The sequence below is a fragment of the Balaenoptera acutorostrata genome, chromosome 9, assembly GCF_949987535.1.
Source record: "Balaenoptera acutorostrata chromosome 9, mBalAcu1.1, whole genome shotgun sequence".
Classification (NCBI taxonomy): domain Eukaryota; kingdom Metazoa; phylum Chordata; class Mammalia; order Artiodactyla; family Balaenopteridae; genus Balaenoptera; species Balaenoptera acutorostrata.
Genome location: NC_080072.1, coordinates 109,620,167 through 109,638,767, shown reverse-complemented (window position 1 = coordinate 109,638,767; position 18,601 = coordinate 109,620,167). Strand labels below are relative to the sequence as shown.

The following is an 18,601-nucleotide window of genomic DNA, read 5'->3' as shown; positions in this document are numbered from 1 at the left end:
CTGAGGAGGCAGAGGCAAGCTCTCTGGAATAAGGCTGATATGTAGGAAGAGTGGCACCTAAACAATCAATCATGATTTATCGGGTTCTCACAGTTGGGGCTACGGGGAACATGCAAGATGGTCTCTACCCTCAAGTGACCTACAAGGGGCTTGGAGGAATGGAGGGAGAGATCTTGAGTGGATAGCTAACAATGTAGGACAATGTATAGGAAAGGCCAGAAGTGGTCAATATTCTAGGGCTTCAGAAAGGCACAGCCAGGTATTGAAGGAAGTGGTCAGGTTGGAGGTGACACCGCTATATTTTGGGAGGGGGGTGCTCACGCACAGAAAGCATGGGAGGGGGATTCGGCAGTGAGCAGACCCACCAGGCCAGGCTGAGAGCTTTCAAGGAGACAAGATGGGAAAGATGAGGTGAGGCTGATCTGTGGTGGCTTTTAATGCTGGTCTAAGATGCTTGGACTTTAACCTCTAGGCACCAAAGACTTACTAACAGGAGAGTAACAGATCAAAATACAGTATATTTTGTGAGCTCAAAATGACTGCAGGATGCAGACAGGATGGGCCCGGGGGGAAGAGCTGGGAAGCAAACGGGGAAGTGGTTGGGGGGAACCCAGTGAATACGGAGTCTTCTCACCTGCCCTGGATCCATTTCCCCTTCTCCTGGGAGCTGTGCCCGAATCTCCCTTTGGGAACCATTGCTCCTCAGTTTCAAGCTCGGTGCTTTGGGCAGGGCTTATCCCACCCCCACTCCATTTCCAGGGCCAGATATGTGACCCGGGCCTCGCCAAGCAGAAGGGCCCCCTCCCCTCGCCACACAGGGTGGTTCAAAAATAAGCCAAGTCTCAAGTTGGTCCAGGGAGAACCAGCCCTTGTCCTCCTTCAGGAACCATTGGAAAGGGAGCCTGCTGTTTGTACTGGCTTTGCAAACTGAAGGCTAAAGCCCAGAGAGGCTGGAGGCTATTTTGCCAACACTGTGGAGAAGGGAGTGAAGCTGAACCAGAGGAAAGAAGAGCCATGAGACGGGAGAGATTCCAGAGGTGGCTGAGCCCTGGATTCAGCCGTGTCTGGCACATGCTCTGGAGAAAAACAGAACCAGAGTGAAGAGGCTAGAGCCTGCCAGAAGGAAGGGAAGGAGGGGGAGGAGGGGAATTTGGATGTCTTTCTCATCTTATCCTTTTGCAAGCTCTCTTTCTAGCCTGGCTGGTCTACACTGAAGGCAACAGAGAAGTGAGCGACGTGGGCGTCCAGGGGAAGAGCCCCCCAGGGACGGGAGAAGCAGGCAGCCCTTGTCCAGGGTGAGCGGGCACATGAGAGGAGCGGCCGGGGGGCCAGTGTGGCTGGAGCCAAGTGAGTGAGAGGGGGAGTGATGGGCCGGGGTCAGGCCGTGTAAAGCTTTGTTGTTCCTTGATGAAGGGAACCTGGCCTCCGCTCTCAGGATGAATGACAGCCATTAGAGCCCCGAGTCAAGGAATGGCAAGAGGCAACTGATGCTTAAAAGGGTCGCTCTGGTCACCTGTGTCTGAGGGGAGGGCAGGGGCGGGAGGCAAACGGCAGAGCTGGCCAGCTGCACCCCGTCTGCTCAGCCAGGGGGATCTGAGATTCCGTCTCCAGACTCGGCAGCAGGCAGGCAGGAAGAAGCACCTGGAGCAGGACAGGGGCTACAGAAGCGATGGAGGGTGTGCTGAGCAGGGCGGCCACAGAGGAGCAGGCAGGCAGGAGAAAGCGCTGGGGGCTCAGGTCCGGCCCCGGGGGGAGGGGGGCGCTAGGAGCAGCCGTCACGCTTCCAGGGCAGGAAGGGCACGAAGCTGCAGCAGCAGGCGGAGCCGAGGCCTGGCCCGCGGGGGGCGGGGGGGGGGGGGGGGGAGGGGCCGCGCCAGCCATGCACTCAGCTAAGCACAGCGGCTGCCGTGTCCTCCCGAGCTGCGGGGGGGAGGCTCCCGGGGGCGGGCGGAAGTCTGCACGGGGACTGTACAAGCCTTCCAGAAAACTGCCCTGCTCCCCACCTGCCTTGGCCTTGTGGTCCAGCGGGGGCCGTGCCCGTCCATTCAGTAGTCACCACCCAGTGACCTGAAGGCAGACACTTCCTCCCTCCACCATCATCCTCCCAACTCTTTTCTTTTCTTTCTTCTCCCCAGGAAGTACCGAAAATCAGACCAAGCTCAAATGACCATTTGAAGGGACCTTGGCCATCTTAGGGGGTTGGGAGGGCACAGCTGTAAATTCCAGCTGTAAATATGAAGTCACAGTTGGTTCTGTAGCTACAGGCACCTCCACCAGGGTCAGGAGGCTTCTCCTACATAGAGAAAAAGTCAGAAATTGATCTTGCTTTGAGCATTTGCCAGGCATTCTCCAAGGAGGCCACTTGATCCTCCACAAGTTTTGTCTCTGCAAAAGACAGCATCTGGGCCGGTCTCCTCCCTCCCACCCTGCACTGCTTGGCTGCTGCTGGCAGGTCGTCCTCTGTCTCTGGCTCCAGCGTTGAATTTGCACATCGCCTTCCCAGCTTCCTTGCTCACATCTGGACCCAGTCTTGTCTCAGGGTTTGGCATGCAGTGGGTGCCCAATAAATGTCGAACGCTGGTGAATGAATGAGTCATTGCTCCCGATGGCCAGTGCCGTGTTCTTCATCATCATCTCACGTCTGCTCCGTCCTTCTCAGAAGAAGGAAAACCATAGACCGGGAAGGCATGTGAAAGACATTCTAGTCTCACAAACCCCTCACAGCTCCCGGCGCGGAGGAAGCTAGACTGTGGTCTCTCCTCTCCGCGTCCCTCGGCAAGCAGAGATCTGGCTTTGCCAAAGGCTTTGTGCTGACTGCTGTGGTGCTGCCGAAGTAGGCGACAGCCCCTGCATCCCAGAAAACAGGGCGGAACAAAGGCTACCGGTCTGGCCGGGAGGGGCTGGGCGTCCAGCCTCTGTTCTGCCGATGACTTCACCTCTGGGACCGCAGACATTTACTCACATTTTGAAATCTCAGTGTTCTCATCTGTAAACGATGGATTATGTGCAACCCCTGCTGATGGAGGATTTTAGGATGGGGAGTGAAGGAGCAGCTATCACAGAGCAGATGACCGGCGGCATGCTTAGCATCTGAGAACAGTGTCCTGGCGTGGGGGACACCTGGCTCCAGTCCTGGCCCCGCCGCCACTAACTGTGCGACATTGGATGTATCACTTAACCTTTCTGACCTTCAGATTTTCCTGTGTAAAATGGGAATAGTAATAGCACCACACTCATAGGGCTGTGAATGGGATTAAGTTAGTTAACGTACATTAATTTGACAAGGCATCGAATTACGGTAGAACCTCAATACATTAACATGCTTAGTGGGAAGTGGGAATTCCCTGGCGGTCCAGTGGTTAGGACTCCAGGCTTTCACTGCTGAGGGACCAGGTTCAATCCCTGGTTTGGGAACTAAGATCCCCCAAGCCGCGTGGTGCAGGCAAAAAAGTAAAAAAAAATAACATGCCTAGTGACCAAGATCAATAGCCTAGAGCAGGGCTATGTATGCAGTAGAACCTTCTGAATGATCAGAGCTGCCCCATATCTGGGCTAAAACAGTAGCCGCCAGCCACACGCGGCTACCGAGCAGTCTCAGTGTAGCTAATGTGACTGAGAAACTGAATTTTTAATTTTACTTAATGTTAATTATTTTAAATCTAAACAGCCATTTTATTTAAATGTTATGTAGCTAGCAGCCCATGCATCAGACAGAGCAGGCCTAGACATTAAGAACTACCAGAATTTCTGAAGGAGCGGCAAGGCATGGCATATCCAGACAAAGGAATATTATTAACACTAAAAAGAAATGACCTATCAAGCGATGAGGAGACATGGGGGACCCTTAAATGCATATTGTTACTGAGGGAAAGAAGCCTGCATACTGTATGATTCCAACTGCATGACTTTCTGAAAAAGGCAAAACTATGGGGACAATAAAAAATCAGTGGTTGTCAGGGTTTGGGGGGGAAGGATGAACAGGCAGAGTCCAGTGGGTTTTTAGGGCAGTGGAACTACTTTGCACGATGCTATGATGAGGATACCTGTCATTATACGTTTGTCAAAACCCACAGAATGAGGGACACCAGAGTGAACCCTCGTGTGCAAACTGTGAATTTGGGGTGACGATGACATGTCAGTGTAGGTCCATCACCTGTAACAAATGCACCTCTGTAGTGGGGCAAGCGGATAGTAGGGGAGGCTTGGGTGTGGGGAGACGGGCATATGTGAAAACTCTGTATTTTCTGCTCAGTTTTGCTGTCAACCTAAAACTGCTCTAAAAAAGAAAGCCATTAAAAAAAATAAAAGAAGAGGGATGAGGAAATGCATGGAAGAAGTAGGATCTGAAGCGAGTTCTCAGGAATGGGAAGGGCAGGGACAGCGGTGCCTGGCAGTGCTCCGGGGCTGGGAGAGGGGCAGGGGGTCAGAGAAGAGGGTTTTCAAGGGAGAAAATTGGGAGACAGGCTGCAAAGCACCTGGGGAAGACTGAATTCCAGGTTAAAGAGCCTAAAATGTATTCAGCAACCAACTGAGTCCCTGAAGATGTTCACAGGGCTATGAGATACCAAAAAGTGTTTGAGAAATATTAATACCCCAAAGGAACATGCTATTTGGGACTTTAAGTTTCTTGAGGGTCAGGCCCATGTCTTTAAGTTAAATCTTGTGAGGCTCCTGCTATCACACCAGGAGCTCAGAAGTGCTTAAAACAATTTAATTCAAATAAATAGATAGCTTAGCTCAGGATCATGCTGCTTTATAGGAATCTTCCATTACCAATGCGGTATCTCCCACATTGCCTGGAAAATCACAGGCTTTTAGGGACTCCTGCTTGATGGATTTGTCTAAATGTGTCTAAAAGGAGATGCACAGTGTAGCCCCATCAGCACTGGGGACTCAGCATTCAGGATGCTTAAGTGTCGAGAAAAGATTTCCATTTGTGATCTCCCACAGCGCACTATCTTCAAAGGTCCCCAGATTTATTATTTCATCAACAGATCGGAGAGGGGAGTTTGTATGAGATCAAACAAACACGAGTACTGTGGGAAGGCTGGCAGGTGATAGTGTATAAATTGCCCGATGGAAAATGTCAGAAGTTGACATCAAGCAGTGGGGGATTGGGGAGCACACAGAACTGAGAACAAATGATCATGCCTTTCTGGGAGCCAATTCTTTATACAGTCCAGCTAATGCATCGCAAGAAACTTGGGGCTCAGAAACCCACTGAGACCCAGTGAAATCCATTGACTCAGAATATATCCTTTATTAAAAAATTATAAAAAGCATCTCTTAGTTTCTACACCCCTTCTCATTTCTGGTATCTTTTCCTCTCTTTCTCTCTCTCTCTTTCATACACACACACACACACACACACACACACACACACACACACACTCTCCTATATGCTTTCTTTTTCTCTACACTGCATATATCCCCTTGTTCCTTTTACATTTCATTCTTTACATCTCCTTGAGCAATCTTTCGAGTATTATCTCGATAGTTAGGACATCTTCCAAGGTAGCAAATTACGTACGCTTTGTCATTGCCAGAGCCTTGCAGACTCAGACTCAATACAAAAAGAGAAAGTTGCATGAAAGAGAGTTGCCATGTCTCCTTAACCCCTGTTCTCATGAGCAGGGCGTTAGTCCTGAATCAGTTGTTGTGTGTTTCAATAAGAGAGTAACAAGCAGTTCTGGAACATTCAGCTTGGGGTCTGAAAGAAAGTATGTTCTTTACATATATCAGCTCTCACACCCTCACCTCGCCCCCACCCAGGTGCTGCTCAACGCCGTCTCCTGGGAGCGGGCCCTTCCCAACCACCAGCACCGAAAATAACCACCTACCCTGGCTCTGTTTTAATTTCACAGCACTTTTCACTATTTGACATCAGAATAAATATTTATTTCTTTGTAGATAGCCTATATGCTCTGTTAAGATGCAAGTTCCATCACATTTGGAATCCTCAGCAGCGCCATGAGGTAGGAACTATTAAGAACTACATTTTCCAGGGACTTCCCTGGTGGTCCAGTGGTCAGGACGCTGAGCTTCCACTGCAGGGGGCGCGGGTTCGATCCCTGAACTAAGATCCCTCAAGGCAAGCCGTGTGGTCAAAAAAAAAAAAAAGAACTGCATTTTCCAGATGGAGACACTATTAAGGTTATGGGGCAAGCGGCTGCACCAAGGTGGTGCAAGCATGAATACAGAGCAGAAACTGCAACCCAGGTCTGCCTTTGACTCCAGAGCCAGTGCCCCCAACTAGAGCCTCCAGGCGGCGGGCAATGGATTCTAGGTTACACGTTTATATCCAACGGGAGTCAGGCTTGAATGTGGCTTCAGTGTCAAAACAAAAAGGGCTTGAAAATCTACTTGCTCCCAACCTACCTTCCTTACTCTCTTCTCTCCTAGGGAGACATGCTAAAGAATAAACTAATTCTAAACTCCTGTAAAAACACAGACTACCAGAATTTCTCAGAATACAAGCTCTTCGAGGACAGAAACTGCGTTAGCCCAGTTTAGGCAGCCAAGAGAGGCAGCTCTCCATACAGAGGCTCATAGAGCATGGAGCCTAATCAACAATCTGTTTATTTTTATTCCCATGTTTCTAGGAGGTTCCCAGCTTCTCCAAAAATAGTAGCTAGTATGCTAGCAGAATCCAAGGAACGTCACTTTATTTCTCAAGATCAGACTTGATCTGCCGTGAGCTCCCAGCTACCAGGCTCAGTAATTTGGGGCCTCCTCTCTTTTTCCCTCCATGGACTCTTATGATGGTCCCAGTCTTGACTTTTCCTATTGCTACGGCCACCGACGAAGGTCACCGCCCAGCACCAGCCCTTGTCCTTGTCATCTGCCATCCATCTCTTGGGCTTTGAAGATGTTCCTCTGCTACAGTCTGCCTTGTAGAATCCAGGCCTCACACCTGGGACGTGTCAAGGCACTGGTCTCTCCTCTCACCTGTCTCTGGAGGGTTCCAACTCTATCTCTGAACTCACAGCCCCCACCTCTGCAGTGCTCATGACCCATCCACGCCTTCCTCTTTGGGGACAAGGCCACACCATCCTCCTCAACAAAACTCTGCAAACATCAACGTTCCTGTCTCTTCCTGGAGTTAGGGGGGAAAGGAGATACTAAATCCAGTTACTTTTAAAAAATCAATTCCACCCATTACCAATAGTCTGTGTATTAGATGCATGTGCTATTACAAAGTTTTCATCAATTCCGTTCACAGTCTGACCCTTTGGACTGTCAAGTTGGCACTACATTTGGCTCACAAATAAATCTGCTGTAGCCAAGGAAGAGGAAAACTTTCTTCCTCCCTCGGATAACATGAGACACAGGATTTCTCCCGGGGTCCTATCACACGGGCTGGTTCCCCTTGGTGGCTGGAAACACCACCCCTCCCCCGACCCAGCCAAGAGAAAGCAGAGAAAGCAGAGCCCAAGAGGGAAAGGGTCCCGGGGCAGGGCTGCTGAGCTGTGCTCCATCCAGCGCCGGCTAATCCAGGGGCCCCGCTGACACTCGTCGCAGGTTATTAACAGCCAAACAGCCTCCAAACCTTCTGTTCCTAACACATTTCCGACACCTTGCCTAATCCACAGTTGTGTCAAAAGGCATTTGCAGCTGTGAAGAAAGGTGGGTGGGCAGGCTAAATAAATTAATAAATAAAGAGTTTACGTAAATTGCTCAGCTCAGCACAGCTTGAATCCTTACCATGACAGGTCTTGGAATAAAGCATCCTAAGGAGGTTTCTTTTTCTTTCCTGCCCTCAGGCAGAACATACTGCTAAGTCAGTCAGTTAGTAGATCCAGTGATAGAGCACCTACTGTATGCAAAGGATCATCGTGGTGTTGGTGAAGAGATAACTAATTAATTGGGAAGACAAAGACCACTTGGGATGCCCCGAACCCAATAGCAACCCAATGCAACGATTCTTAAACCTTCTGAACAAGTAAAATGCACCATGAATAATAAACAATGAGCATGTGTCAGAGGGGAACTTCAAATCCAGCAAAGGCAGGAGACACTCCCTTTCCTTTAATCCTGAATCTACTGTGTTTTCCAGCCTCACTCCCTCTGGTTTTCAAGCGTTCAAGTGGTGGAAGAGATCGAACATTGAGGGCTCAGTCACTCAGTACAATACTTCACAGAGGAATAATAAAAAATAACTGATCCCTCCCCAAATGGCTCACTAGTTTCTTAAGATCTGGGTGAGAGTGTTTCTGATCAATTTTAAGGTTTGAATAGGATCTAAGTTAGGGTGTCCAAAAGGAGAAGGTAAGCGATTGGGCAGAACCATCAGTGACTAATGGGTACAGCCAGCCAAGTATCTGACAAACATTTATTATTTCTTCCATCTTTTCTATGTCAGGCATTGTGCTAGGCACTCAGGGTAAAGTGATGACTAAGATATATTCCCTGCCCTTGAGACACTCACAGGCTAGTGAAGGAGACAGAGAAATTAGCAAGTAACTTTCTGACTTAGGATGCCACCATGGCCTGCTTGGGTTACTGCAGAAGGCAAACGGAGTAGACAAAGGAGGAGAGCGTTAAGGAAGAGTTCTAGAAAGAAGAGACCCTTGAGCTGAGTCTTCAAAAACAAGAAAAAATTAACCAGCTAGAGAAAAATGGGAAGGATATTTCAGGCAAAGTGTACAGTAGGTACAAAAGTTTATAAAGAAACGAAGAAAGCAAGAGCATTTGGAGAATTTCCACTGGTTCTGTGTGATTGAAATATAAGCTCGGTATAGGAGTGGCAAACAATAGGTCTAACTCATATTCAGAAAATCCTGTGAGTCATGGCAAGTAATTTAAATTTTATCCTGAGGTTTGAGAAGGAGCCTTTGCAGCACTGAAAGAGGAGAGGGATGGGCAGATTTATACTATGGAAATATCAGTCTCACATAAATATAGACGAGATACTGGCTAAATAGATAAGGTGGAGACTGGAGTCGGGGAACCCTGTTTAGGGACGGTTCAAAAATTTCAGGTAAGAACAGGTAAGGCCCTAAATTGTAAAATAGCCACAAATATCAATGATGAACATTTAGAAGTGTTTGATTCTCACACGTGGTTTCTTCAATGATAATGAACCACACAGCACACCACCAGTGGTGCTAATTTCACCATAATAAAAGTATTACTACACGTACTAAAATAGTAAACTCATCTGGAAACCTAACCAATGTTTTTTCTTAGGTTCCCAATATCAACAGGAAAGGATGTTGCTTTGCTTTCACCTACAAAGTCTCCTACTGCTACTTTAAATAGGAGCTGGTAGAGAAAGGCACTTACTTTCCAGTGAATTTGAGCCTGGTGGGTTTCTTCATACTGAGATGTGAACTGGCTTCACATATTGTTCCTTCTCTGTGCTTCCTCTTCCGCTCTCTCCCCTCCCCACTGCAGACCAAGATTTCACTTCAGCTGAAGGATGGATGGACTCTCCCATCTTGGAATCTCTGGTGTGGCTGAAGTTAAGAAGAGAGGAGAGGGACAGGGGGTCTTCCAGATGTTCATAGAGTCACGTCCAAGGTCATTGGACCGTGGAAGGGCATTCCTATCGGGTCTCTGCATGCTTTCCGTGAACAGAGACTGTCCTCAGTCAGGGGACTTGGCGTGGACTCCACGCCCGTGGAAGCTGGTGGAACACAGAGACCAGACCTTGGAATCAGACAGATCTGAGGTCTAGTTCAAGCCTGGCTTCTTGTCTCGAATAAGCGACAAAGGCCCATGTGTAGTGAGAATTACAGGAGAGAATGAGGGAGAAGTGCCCAGCACAGACTCAGGGTTTCTCAACCAGGGCTGATTCTACCCCCAGAGGACATTTGGTGATATCTGGAAACATTCTGGGTTGTCACAACTGGGTGGGGGGAAGCAGATACAACTGGCATCTGGTGGGTAGGGACCAGGGATGCTGCTGAACATCCTACAATGCACAGGACCGCTCCCGCAGCCAAGAATTATCCCACCCCAAATGCAACCAAGAATTATCCTGCCCCAAATGCAACCAAGAATTATCCTGCCCCAAATGCAACCAAGAATTATCCTGCCCCAAATGCAACCAAGAATTATCCTGCCCCAGATGCAACCAAGAATTATCCTGCCCCAAATGCCAAAGCTGCTGAGGTTGAGAAACTCTTGTCTCTCTCAGTACGTGTTCCTTGTAGCTCCTCTCCCCCATTCTCCTATGATCCCCGCCCGCCGACACACACATGAAAAGCAATACCTCCAAGCAGAGATATCCACCCCACAGGACGGCCTCTGGCTGCCAACTGGGGAGATCAAGCCCCAGTCCTTCTCCCTGCCGCCTTCCCCGTCACGATTAAAATGACTGGTTTGTGAGGAGTTGGCGCATCCTGACTCCAGGCTGTTGATTTTCCTCCGTATGATGTTTCTGAGTGAATTTTCTTTTCCACGAAATAAAGCAGGATGACGGCCATCTTGCTGGGCCTGCCCCTTCTCCACGCTGCACCTTTTTGTCCTGCCCCAGACAACATTCCTATCATCTCCTCCCCCTTCCTTACCTGCCTCAGCCCCGCAAGCCCGAGGATGACTGTTTACTGACCCCAGAGCACGTGTGTCTCCCCGGCAAGCATTTCTAGGGATCTTTAAGGGAGGTTTTCTCACCTTTACAAACCAGCCTCTATAACGGGCTGCTCTGATTAAGAGTCGGCCGGCTTCACAGGTTGCGCTGAAACCCTCCCTGTCTCTTGTCCCTCTCTGTGTGCACAGTGGGTACCAGAAGGTTCTGCACCGTTCTGAGCAGGCATCCTCCAACTGACGCTCCCTTCCAGACCAAATAAGTGCAAACCTGTGAGAGAGGAGGACCCAAACAACCGGCCCCTCTTTGCGCGATCCTTCACCCACATGTACGTATGTATGCGTATGACTGCAGCACACGTGATCCGCAGACACAGCGACACACACACGGACCAAAGGAAACAAGAGGCACCCTAGCAGGTGCCAGAGGAAGCCTGGCTTCTGGCTGTGGGGTCCCCAGGGCTGATTATTTGCTGGTTCTGCTGCAGGACTCAGGACTGGGGCTCAAAGGCCGGTCCCACCTCCCTCCATCCCAGCTCTCCTCCGTGCTGTGTGCTGCACGGCCGCCATCTCCAGCCATTCGTTGTAACCTAGCCCTCGAGATCAGGCGAATGTGGTGTTGGGCACTGACCAGGATCCCTAGTTATTATCAGCTCAACATTTTCCAGCTCGAGATGCCCCCCACGCCTTTGTCCCAGTGCCGACGATGCAGAAGAGGTCAAGGGAGAGAACAGGGGACGGGGTCACAGACGGAAGCCTGTGGACCGCCCCCCTCCCCTTTCTCTGGAGTCCATTACTCCTTTGGGGGCACAGAGGTGGGGAGACTTCTCTCTCTGTCCCTCTCCGAGCCACGTTTAACTAGCCTTCAGTGAAAAGAAGGGCCCAGAAGCCCCAAAGAAATAGAGGGAATTTTATTCCCAAAGTGCTGACCGTTTGTGCCAGAAGTCACTTTGGTTAACTATTACTCCTTGACCTTTCATTTCACACACTCATTTAAGCCACCAGTATTTATTTTTTCCAGAGCTGAAAGCCTCGTGGAAGCCAACCCATGAAGGGCCTCAAATTCAACGCCACCCCCGAGTCCTCCCTGAGACAGAAAGTGGAGGGAGCAGACAGGTTTCTCCTGAAGGCTATTCTCCCACCTGCCATTACCCCTCCAGCAACTGTGACCTTGACCTCGACCTTACCTAGGCACACCAAGCCCTCCCGCAGAGCTGGGCTCAAGATGGGTGTGGTGGTGTGAGAGGGGTTCTCGAAGAAAGCACTGCGGGGTCAGCCTGGGGCCAGGGGAGGCTTCTGGAAGAAGTGATCTTTGGGCTTCCCTGGTGGCGCAGTGGTTGAGAATCTGCCTGCTAATGCAGGGGACACGGGTTCGAGCCCTGGTCTGGGAAGATCCCACATGCCACGGAGCAGCTGGGCCCGTGAGCCACAACTGCTGAGCCTGCGTGTCTGGAGCCTGTGCCCCGCAACGGGAGGGGCCGCGATGGTGAAAGGCCCGCGCACCGCGATGAAGAGTGGCCCCCACTTGCCGTAACCAGAGAAAGCCCTCGCACGAACCGAAGACCCAACACAGCCAAAAATAAAAAATAAATAAATAAATAAATAAATAAAGTAGCTATAAAATTAAAAAAAAAAAAAAAAAAAAAAAAAAAAGAAGTGATCTTTGAGGAGACAAGTTCTAAGGTTGAGTGGAAATTGTCCAGGTGACAAGGAACTGGGGGAGAAGGATGTCGCCTGAGGGAACAGCGTGAGTAAAGGTGATGGAGCCTGAAACAGCATGGGAGGGGCTGAGATCCACACTAGAACACAGGAGAGAGAAGGTAGAGAGGAAGGAACCCGGAGAGATGGGGGAGGGGTGGAGATCACAGACGACCCCACTAAGACCTTTAGACTTGATGCTGTGGGCATGCAGAGGCCCCGAGGGTTTTCAATTTGGGAATGAAATGATCAGAGGCACATTTAAGCTGGGTCACTCAGGCGGCTGTTGAGGCCTCAGGGGGTGTTGTAGGGAGAGACATGAAACATTGCTTTGTTTTAAACTGAAATTTGAAAGTCTCTGAGATTTATTGGCAATACATGGGGCTAGTGTGTGTGAATCACAGGCCACAAATTTAGGTGTATATAAGAAATACATCTTTTTATAAGTCACCTTAATTTCTCTTTCAAGCTCCCTATGTGACCAGGTTCTAAAAAAACTTCCACCACAATCTTTTTGAGAGACTCCCTCCCACAGACTTGGGGAGGTCTGGGGAGTCCTTCAGCAGTTGCAGGCCATCTCTCCATGCCAGTTACTTCTGGATCCTGTGGTCCTGGCCTGTGCTCGTGACCTGTCTATTTAGGGAGGAAAGGGAGAGGAGAGATAAAAGGGAGAAATCACAGTTAAGACCAGAAGCGGCTTATTCTCTCACAATGGGTTTTTAAAAATCATATAGATAGACGTATCTGCGGAGGGGACACCAATGCTTTCTGTAAGAAGTTATGGGAACTTGAACTAGGAGAGACAGAGGAGGAATAAAAGAAGGGGATTCAAGAAAATGTAAGAAGTGAAATCAATAAGAGCTGGAGACTGATGGGAGGAGGAGGGTAAGGGAGAGGGCTCTGGGCCCCTGGACCAAACAATGACAAATGGCACCCACTGAGCTAGAAGTCACAGCAGGCGCAGGAGTGTGGCAGTGGGGGACGGAGATCACCTGGAGACAGTCCAGTTCCAGGGGCCACCCCAGCCGCTAGGCTGCAGCTCAGGCCGGCGGTCTTGAAACTGGTGGCCCACGGCTTTGCCCCCTCTGTCAAGCAGGACCCCAAGTCCACCTTCACTTGCCTCTTTCTCTGGCCCAGATTCTCCCATCTCGGTGCCCCCCAAACATCTGTGTTTATTCTCCTACCAGTTCAGTTGCATTACCTTCTGTCAGTGTTTCATGCCCGTCTGTATGTTTTCCCTCTACATACAGATTATTCTCCTTTAGCCTACAGGTCCCAACACGGCAGAGCTGCCCTATCCGCTGAGCACTGGAGAAGGCGCCCCAGTGCATGAGACGGGGTGCAGGGACCTCCCGTCAGTGCCGGCTCTGTTACATACCAGCTATATCACAAGCTGTCTTAGTATCCGCTCCCTTGTTTGTAAAATGAGGACAGTGATACCTGCTCTGACCAAAAACCACGGGTGTTAGGTGATCAGATGGCATAACGTATGGAAAAGCATTCTTTAAACGGGATACGGTGTTCAAATGTAAATTATCAAAGTAGCAGGATACAAAATTAATGCACAGAAGTCTCTTGCATTCCTATACACTAATGATGAAAAATCTGAAAGTGAAATTAAGAAAACACTCCCGTTTACCATTGCAACAAAAAGAATAAAATATCTAGGAATAAACCTACCTAAGGAGACAAAAGACCTGTATGCAGAAAATTATAAGACACTGATGAAAGAAATTAAAGATGATACAAATAGATGGAGAGATATACCATGTTCTTGGATTGGAAGAATCAACATTGTGGAAATGACTCTACTACCCAAAGCAATCTACAGATTCAATGCAATCCCTATCAAACTACCACTGGCATTTTTCACAGAACTAGAACAAAAAATTTCACAATTTGTATGGAAACACAAAAGACCCTGAATAGCCAAAGCAATCTTGAGAACGAAAAATGGAGCTGGAGGAATCAGGCTCCCTGACTTCAGACTATATTACAAAGCTACAGTAATCAAGACAGTTTGGTACTGGCACAAACACAGAAACATAGATCAATGGAACAGGATAGAAAGCCCAGAGATAAACCCACGCACATATGGTCACCTTATCTTTGATAAAGGAGGCAAGCATATACAATGAAGAAAAGACAGCCTCTTCAATAAGTGGTGCTGGGAAAACTGGACAGGTACATGTAAAAGAAGGAAATTAGAACACTCCCTAACACCATACACAAAAATAAACTCAAAATGGATTAAAGACCTAAGTGTAAGGCCAGACACTATCAGACTCTTAGAGGAAAACATAGGCAGAACACTCTATGACATAAATCACAGCAAGATCCTTTTTGACCCAACTCCTAGAGAAATGGAAATAAAAACACAAATAAACAAATGGGACCTAATGAAACTTAAAAGCTTTTGCACAGCAAAGGAAACCATAAACAAGACGAAAAGACAACCCTCAGAATGGGAGAAAATATTTGCAAATGAAGCAACTGACAAAGGATTAATCTCCAAGATTTACAAGCAGCTCATGCAGCTCAATATCAAAACAAAAAACAAAAAACAAAAACCCAATCCAAAAATGGGCAGAAGACCTAAATGGACATTTCTCCAAAGAAGATATACAGATTGCCAACAGACACATGAAAGAATGCTCAACATCATTAATCATTAGAGAAATGCAAATCAAAACTACAATGAGATATCATCTCACACCGGTCAGAATGGCCATCATCAAAAAATCAAGAAACAATAAATGCTGGAGAGGGTGTGGAGAAAAGGGAACCCTCTTGCACTGTTGGTGGGAATGTAAATTGATACAGCCACTATGGAGAACAGTATGGAGGTTCCTTAAAAAACTAAAACTAGAACTACCATATGACCCAGCAATCCCACTACTGGGCATATACCCTGAGAAAACCATAATTCAAAAAGAGTCATGTACCAAAATGTTCATTGCAGCTCTATTTACAATAGCCAGGACATGGAAGCAACCTAAATGTCCATCGACAGATGAATGGATGAAGAAGATGTGGCACATATATACAATGGAATATTACTCAGCCATAAAAAGAAACGAAATGGAGGTATTTGTAGTGAGATGGATGGAGTTAGAGTTTGTCATACAGAGTGAAGTAAGTCAGAAAGAGAAAAACAAATACAGTATGTTAACACATATATATGGAATCTAAGGAAAAAAAAAAAAAGGTCGTGAAGAACCTAGTGACAAGACGGGAATAAAGACACAGACCTACTAGAGAATGGACTTGGGGATATGGGGAGGGGGAAGGGTAAGATGTGACAGGGTGAGAGAGTGGCATGGACATATATACACTACTAAATGTAAAATAGATAGCTAGTGGGAAGCAGTCGCATAGCACAGGGAGATCAGCTCGGTGCTTTGTAACCACCTAGAGGGGTGGGATAGGCAGGGTGGGAGGGAGGGAGACGCAAGAGGGAAGAGATATGGGAACATATGTATATGTATAACTGATTCACTTCGTTATAAAGCAGAAACTAACACACCATTGTAAAGCAATTATACTCCAATAAAGATGTTAAAAAAAAAAAGTAAATTATCAAGTCACCCTTACGTGACACCTTCTGTGCTTGTCTGTCCTGCTCCCATCTTTCTCTTCCTTAGCAGTCCCTCACCCAAAGCAATCCTTAGCACCCAAATGAGGGGTGCTTTGGAAATACTAAATCCAAGAGAAATCTAAGCTGTAAATCTAAGCTGAGAAAACCGCCTCCGGGAAGGCAGGTGTGTGTGGGAAGGCGTGGAGCTGAAGGGGCGTGAGGAAGGGGAGTGAGGGGGCGGGTCAGGGATCCCAGCCGGAGCGGGGACCCGGGAGTCACAGCCAGAGGCCGCAGGCTCCAGGCTGAGATGCTGCACAGTGGACTTTTTTTCCTCCTTTTTCACTCTTGGCAATCTGTTAGAAATGGCGCCTGCTTATCCCCGCTCCGAGCCCGACAGAACCCAGCTGTCATCACTCGATGGTGTACATGTACAGCCATGCAGAGGCACAGAAATCAATGCGCATTGATTCCTAAGCTAGGAATTCATAAACTTCTTTAAGGTCACGAATTGATTTTTCACTTTCGGTAAAAAAAAATTGTGAGACTCTAGACCTTTCTCTTCATTTGTGCTGGCTTTCTCATCTACAGGGGACACACGGGGCTGCACACGGGCCCTCCCTCACCTGTGCGAGCCCGGCCTCCCCCTCCTCGGGGCCGCCAGGAGGGAGAAGCACCCAGATACGGAGAGACGGGCACACGTACTTAAACACTCCTCCCGCTACGTCAAAGCCTCCTCGCAGTAGCCCAATCTCCTGGATTAGTCAAACGACGGGACAAGTGGATTTGAAGGATGACACCCCCAAAATGGGAGCGTGTTTGGAACGGACGCATCAGCATTTGACAAATCGGAGCTGGGCAGTGGGGACGGGGAGGTGGGCGGGGCGGCCGGGCTTGATTCCAGAGTGAAGGCCGGGCTCACATCAGTGCCCCACCCCCTGGATGACTCTGCCGAGGACACCACGTGGTGAGCGGGGCGGGCCCTAGATAGTGTCCAAAGGTGGGTACCAGCTCCGTCATCAGGGGACCCTCCTCATCACCTGAACCTCAGTTTACCCACATCTGAAAAAATGGAGAAAATATCTACCTTGTGAAGTGGTGAAGACCAAATATGATGTTATTGTAAAAGCATTGTTTAGACGGCAAAGCATCAGATGAGTATGAGATTCTCCAGTGCCCCAAATCTTCCCCACTTATGTTTAGAATCAAAAAGAAATTCATGAATGTTATGACTGATGGGGTCACCGTGGATCCCTTCTTTCCTTCTTCCCTTTTTTAAAAAATTTTATTTTATCGTATTTAGCACTTAACATGAGACCTCCCTTCTTACAGATGTTTAAGTGCACAATACAGTATTGTTAACCTACAGGCACAATGTCATCTACAGGCAGATCTCTCGAATTTACTCACTCGGCACAACTGAAATGTTATACCTGTTGAAAAACTCCTTTTTCCCCTCCCCCCAGCCCCAGGCCACCGCCCTTGCCCTTCTAGTCTGTGCTTCTAGGAGATGGACTATTTTATTTTATTTTTAATTTATTTTATTGATGTATAGTTGATTTACAATGTTGTATTAATTCCTGCTGTACAGCAAAGTGATTCAGGTATACATATATGCCTACATTCTTTTTCATATCCTCTTCCATTATAGTTTATCACAGGATACTGAACATAGTTCCCTGTGCTATACAGTAGGACCCTTTTGTTTATCCATCCTATATGGGATAGTTTGCATCTGCTAATCCCAAACTCCCAATCCATCCCTTCCCCACCCCCTCTCCCCCCTGGCAACCACAAGTCTGTTCTCTATGTCTGTGGGTCTGTTTCTGTTTCATAGATACGTTCATTTTTGTCATATTTTAGATATCACATATAAGTGATATCATGTGGTATTTTTCTTTCTCTTTCTGACTTACTTCACTTAGTATGATAATCTCTAGGTCCATCCATGTTGCTGCAAATGGCATTATTTCATTCTTTTTTATGGCTGAGAAGTATTCCATTGTATATATATATGTTCCACATCTGCTTTATCCATTCATCTGTCGATAGACACTTAGGTTGTTTCCATGTCTTGGCTATTGTGAATAGTACTACTATGAACATTGGGGTGCATGTATCTTTTCGAATTATGGTTTTCTCCAGATATATGCCCAGGAGTGGGATTGCAGGATCATATGGTAACTCTATTTTTAGCTTTTCTGAGGAACCTCTGTACTGTTTTCCATAGTGGCTCTACCAATTTACATTCCCACCAACAGTGTAAGAGGGTTTCCTTTTGAGTTGGGCTGTTTCAGGTAACTCATACAAGTGGAATTGTAGAACAATTATATGATCCAAAACCTCACCTCTGGGTATTTATCCAAAAGAATTGAGTTCAGGATCTTGAAGAAATACCTGCACCCCATGTTCACTGCAGTGTTATTCACAATAGCCAAGATGTGGAAACAACCTAAGTGCCCATTAACTGAATAAAGAAAATCATATATATATATATATATATATACACACACACACCCACACACACACACACACACACACACACACACACACACACACATAATGGAATATTATTCAGCCTTAAAAAAGAAAACATACTGACGTACTGCCATATGGGACGGCATGGATGACCCCAGAGGATGTTAGGCTGAGTGAAATAAGCCAGTCACAGAAGGACAAATCCTTTTTTACCCCCGGATTACCCTGAGGCTGTCAAGCAACATTTCTGAAGCCAAGAACCACGGGTGTCACGTCCCAGCCTTATTGCTTGTTAGCTGTTACCTGGTCACCTAACCTTCC

The 18,601-nt window shown here is 47.7% G+C and overlaps 1 long non-coding RNA gene across 1 annotated transcript in view; it reads right to left on the bottom strand.

The window, feature by feature from the left end:
- LOC102998626 (uncharacterized) overlaps window positions 1–18,601 on the bottom strand; it is a 335,370-nt gene that overhangs the window by 86,812 nt on the left and 229,957 nt on the right. Inside the window, exon 5 of the long non-coding RNA XR_009009312.1 lies at window positions 9,286–9,458. This is a non-coding gene — a long non-coding RNA (uncharacterized LOC102998626). The remainder of the gene's footprint in view (window positions 1–9,285; window positions 9,459–18,601) is intronic.